This window comes from Schistocerca nitens, chromosome 4, assembly GCF_023898315.1.
Source record: "Schistocerca nitens isolate TAMUIC-IGC-003100 chromosome 4, iqSchNite1.1, whole genome shotgun sequence".
Taxonomy (NCBI): domain Eukaryota; kingdom Metazoa; phylum Arthropoda; class Insecta; order Orthoptera; family Acrididae; genus Schistocerca; species Schistocerca nitens.
In genome coordinates this window covers 770801468-770807197 of record NC_064617.1, presented here as the reverse complement: position 1 = coordinate 770807197, position 5730 = coordinate 770801468, and positions in this window count along the sequence as shown.

The window sequence follows — 5730 nt, the reverse complement described above, 5'->3', positions numbered from 1 at the left end:
TTCCTTCGATTTACTGTCAGTCCACATTCTGTACTCATTAGACTGTTCGGACGATTCAGGAAATCCTGTAATTCACTTTCACTGAGGACAGCAATTTCATCAGCGAATCTTATCGTTGATATCCTTTCAACTTAAATCTTATATCTACTCTTCAACCTTTCTTTTATTTCTGTCATTGTTTCTTCAACGTATATATTGAACAGCAGGGGCGATAGACTACGTCCCTGACTACACCCTTTTTAATCCGACTGCTTCGTTCATGGTCTTCCACTCTTGTTATTCCCTTTTGGTTCTTGTACATATTATATATCACCCATCCTTACCTGTGGATTACCACTATTTTTCTCAGTGTGTCGAACATCTCGCACCATTTGACATTGTCGAACGCTTTTCCTAGGTAGACAGATCCTATGACATATCTTGATTCTTAGTTAGTCTTCGCCGGCCGGTGTGGCCGGCGGTTCTAGGCGCTTCAGTCTGGAACCGCGTGACCGCTACGGTCGCAGGTTCGAATCCTGCGTCGGGCATGGATGTGTGTGATGTCCTTAGGTTAGTTAGGTTTGTTCTAAGTTCTAGGGGACTGATGACCACAGATGTTAAGTCCCATAGTGCTCAGAGGCATTTGAACCAAGTTAGTCTTCTTCCATTATCAACCGAAACGTAAGAATTGCCTCTCTGCTGATTATTTCTTTCCTAAAGCCAAAGTGATCGTCATATAACGGTACATTACACACGCACTATACAGTCATCTACGCTCAGCATATACACTTACACACACAGCTCTCGTACTTCGCAAAGGATAAGAGCTCGCGGGCTGGGAGGATAGGATAGATCTCTCCAATTAGGCAGCTGAACACGCCCTTCGGAGTCTGCCAGCCATTCATGTCATACGACTTTAGTTTTACCCACGTTTGCACCATTTGGTTTGCTTCTTTGCCTCACGATCACAGTTATACCCCCAATAATTGTGAAAAATCAGGCAAAGAAGCCACATGGACTGATCTAACACAGCTGCAAGTTTTGCGCTGCTGCCTCGGTTCGAGTCGCTATATACGGTGGCCGGCCAATTTTCACAATTGAAAATTTCGCGCACGGCGGTGAGACCAGATCAGTAACTGACTTTCAGACTTTTTACTGTCACCTCGATTGTGGTGCGCCCGTCTCGAGCACCAACGCGTGTACATCTGTTGTGACTCCCAGTCCTCCACAGAGAGGTGTTTCGCAACTTTGTTCTTCGTCAGTCAGACTTGTCTGGTCATGCTGAAGTGTCCACACTACCTAACCATTATGTCGTAAGATGGAGCATTGCTGCTGTACACTTCCGCCACCCCATCAGAGATTATTGCAGCCTTGTTTCCTTCAAATGCGGAAAACGCAATCTGACCACACTCCACTTAATCAATGCGCTGTACCATTTGGTTTTGGCTTTTCTCGCTGTGTGCTGCGGTACTGTGTTGCGGTGATGTCAGTATTTGCCTGAACGTGGGAGATAAGGAATTAAAAACTTTATTAAGAATGATAATATACAGTTACATCTCCTTGTACAACAATATATCTGGACAAAACACCACTTATTTTACACCACAAATTAACTCTTTCATTCGTGTTAACTTTCCTTCTATTCCTTGTATACAAACAGAAAGGCTTGTCCGTAGTCACAACACAAGTACCATAATTTCTGTCTCCAACAACACCAATTGCAAATGTTTTATAACAGATAATGTCTCTGTCATAGTAAGCCTCCAATCCCTGTAAAGGCTTGTCACTGCCTCTAACCAAAGCAACAGACAACCATGAACTTTATTTTCGAGGCGATAATTACAGCTCTATAGCTACGACTCGTAGATACAAGTATATAACTACATGAGCGACACAATTAAAGGACCAATTATTGCAAACCCCGTGATTGTCTCCCATTACGACGCATAAACTTGAAATTTGGCTCGGAGTTGCGTACGACCTTCCTCTGTAATCGCACAAAACTGTGGTTCCCACTGACGCCACCCTCGGGCTCGGTGACGCTTTGAACAGCAACCTGGCGACACGTGAGAGAAAAAAGGAGAACAGCTCAGAAGTTCATGCGAGGTGTCAGGTGGGTTAAGTCACATCAGTACCAGATATCACCGCAGTGGATACATCACATGATGGGAAGTTCGTTACCCCCCCCCCCCCTCCCTTTTAGCCAAAGCTCACTCCTTTTGACGTCTTTGCGATGGAGGTCAGAACCGCGACGCCCACGAGGTTTTCTTATGGATGGCCGAGGAAAACATTTCAGACACAGTGCCGCTCAGATTCGACACGAAAACTCCTTGCGGGGTGGCACTAAGGACGTCAATAAAATCACCTCTTCTTTGGCGCGTTGATTCTCACATATTTCGCTGCCGAAAACGTCAGTTTGCAGTGCGATGAGCAGCTGGGCGACTTTCTTGACATTCCTAATTACTGCTGACGTCTCCTGAACGCTTCAACCCATCTCTAAGGATATTTTGGGATAGCAACCCCATTGAACGTTTAGAGTGCAGTGCAACCATAATTTTTGCTCTGGTGTACAGGTTGGAACCACTATGGACCGTTCAAAACCACTGGACAAAATCTGAACATAATGCGAACCAGCAAAGGGCGCATAAGCTTCTTCAACACTCCTTTTATACGCCCTCCTGTGACGTGATCGCAGGTTGAGGTGTCAGGTCAGAGGGGTGTTCTGAACAGAATTTCGACACAAAGCAGCTCAATAGGCTGTGGAGTGGAAGGGGTAGGCTAGCAATAGAACAGTGCATCACCATTGACTAGACACTCATTTACTGAACACATAAGTCAGGTATTACCCAAAAAGAACAATCAGTACGAAATTACAAAATAATATTCCTTTCCTTTGAGTCACCCAAACATTTAAACAGGCAAATAGCAACCATTTAACTGAAAGCATTTTAAGAAAACAAGTGACTGATAAGTTAAAATCATATTTAAATAGGCTCTGACCGAGCACATATTTTAAAACGAAATACTTCCTTTAAGGAACCAGCGATCAAAATTAATTACATAATCCTCAACAACCATATTACATCCAAGACATTTAAGATTAAACAGTAATGTATAACAGCAGAGATCTGCAGTCCCAAGGTTTAAGCAGCACGTTTCAGATGGACAGCATTGCAACAGTACAATACAAGTCCCTCAGAGGATCTCCCCACACAGGAGGTTATTGCCGCAATCAACAAAATATGAACATCATTCCATGTACAGACCTAAAACACAACATCATTCCATGTACAGACCTAAAACACACTAAAAGCTCTTTTAAGTTTGGTACAGTTAATTCCGTTTCAACATAACATACATCACAAATCTAGCCCTGCTTGCTACGGCGCCTTCCGTTCAGAGCCAACTTGTATATCTCCATGCGATAGGTCCGGTCCCACATTCGCTGCGTCAACCAGACAACCGTCTTCCATCACCTCCCGGAGCACACCCCCACAGGACCTCGCCTCGTTACTCCTCGCGTAGGCCCCAGAGGGCGCTGCTTACCGCCCTGACTGTGGCAGGAAAGATAAACCACCAGAGTGGCACTATCGATATGAGCCGCCACGGCTCACAGGTGTGCGACATTGACAGATGCGTGAATATAACAGTGAGGGTCCTTCTAAGACTCACCACATCGGTAACACCCATGATCGCACCCGGCCACATTTATTGACAATTTTGAAAATGTGCCTTTATAGAAAAAACCTGCGATGTAGCCCTGGGAGCCTGCGGGAAGGCAACTAGCATCAGAGTGGTTTCAAACTTATGCCTCGCCACGGGTTACAATGACGGGGTTTCGGAAAAGGGGTACTTCAATTGTTTTGCGCAGTGTGGTTCCCTGATGCTGGATGAGAGAAGCGGCTTCCTGCCACAACGAAACGGCGTTGCGTGGGCGCTAGGCTCCTCCTCTAGCACGGCCGTGAATCACGGCGGGCAGGGTATTTACGACGGCCACTTAGGGGCCAGAAGACGCAGCGCTTCCTGGCGGCCCGGAAGCGTGCCGAGTGCCGGAAGGAAGAGCGGGCCGCGCCGTGGCTGCCGCGCCTGGGCCGGCCAGCCGGCCGCGCCGCGACGCCCCTCCAGCCCGCCGCCCACCGCCGCCGGCGCGAGGCGCGCAGGCGTCGCCCCGCCCACCGGCACCGCCCACCGCGGCCGCCGCCCCGCTCACCTGTGGGCCGCGCCGACCGCCCATGCGTCTACCTGCTGCTGGTGCCCAGCGTACTGTTAGCAGTGCGCTTTTTCGTGACCAGTGGTTACACTCCGATGTGACAAAAGTGATAGGATACCTCTTAATATCGTGTCGGACCTCCTTTTGCCCGCCGAATGCAGCAGCTCGACGTCGTTGAAAGTCCCCTGCAGAAATATGGAGCCGAGCTGCCTCTAAAGCCGCCCGTAACTGTGAAAGTGTGCCGGTGCAGGATTCCGTGCACGAACTGACCCCTCATGTCCCGTAAATGTTCGATAGGTGGCCAAATAATTCTCTAGAATAGTCCATAATGAACTTCAGACCAATTGCTAACAATTATGGACTCCTGACATTGTCATCTATAAAAATTCCGTCCTTGTTTTGGAACGTGAATGGCTGCAAATTGTCTCCAAGTAGCTGAATGTAACCATTTCCCTCAATGATCGGTTCGTATGGACAAGAGCACCAATCCAGTCCACGTCATTATGGAGCCATCCCCAGCTTGCACAGTGCACTGTTGACAACCTTGGTCGCTGGTCTCGTGGGGTCTGCGCCAAACTCAGACCCTACCATCAGCTTTTACCAACTGCAATCGGAACTCATCTGAGCAGGCCACGGTTTTCTTGTTGGCTAGGGTTGGGAAGGGAGTGAGACAGGGTTGTAGCCTCTCCCCGATGTTATTCAATCTGTATATTGAGCAAGCAGTAAAGGAAACAAAAGGAAAATTCGGAGTAGGTATTAAAATCCATGGAGAAGAAACAAAAACTTTGAGGTTCGCCGATGACATTGTAATTCTGTCAGAGACAGCAAAGGACTTGCAAGAGCAGTTGAACGGAATGGACGGTGTCTCGGAAGGAAGATATAAGATGAACATCAGCAAAAGCAAAACGAGGATAATGGAATGTAGTCGAATTAAGTCGGGTGATGCTGAGGGAATTAGATTAGGAAATGAGACACTTAACGTAGTAAAGGAGTTTTGCTATTTGGGGAGCAAAATAACTGATGATGGTCGAAGTAGAGAGGATATAAAATGTAGACTGGTAATGGCAAGGAAAGCGTTTCTGAAGAAGAGGAATTTGTTAACATCGAGTACAGATTTAAGTGTCAGGAAGTCGTTTCTGAAAGTATTTGTTTGGAGTGTAGCCATGTATGGAAGTGAAACGAGGACGATAACTAGTTTAGACAAAAAGAGAATAGAAGCTTTCGAAATGTGGTGCTACAGAAGAATGGTGAGGATTAGATGGGTAGATCACATGACTAATGAGGAGGTGTTGAATAGGATTTGGGAGAAGAGGAGCTTGTGGCACAACTTGACTAGAAGAAGGGAACAGTTGGTAGGACATGTTCTGAGACATCAAGGGATCACCAATTTAGTACTGGAGGGCAGCGTGGAGAGTAAAAATCGTAGAGGCAGACCAAGAGATGAATAAACTAAGCAGATTCAGAAGGATGTATGCTGCAGTAGGTACTGGGAGATGAAGAAGCTGGCACAGGATAGAGTAGCATGGAGAGCTGCGTCAAAC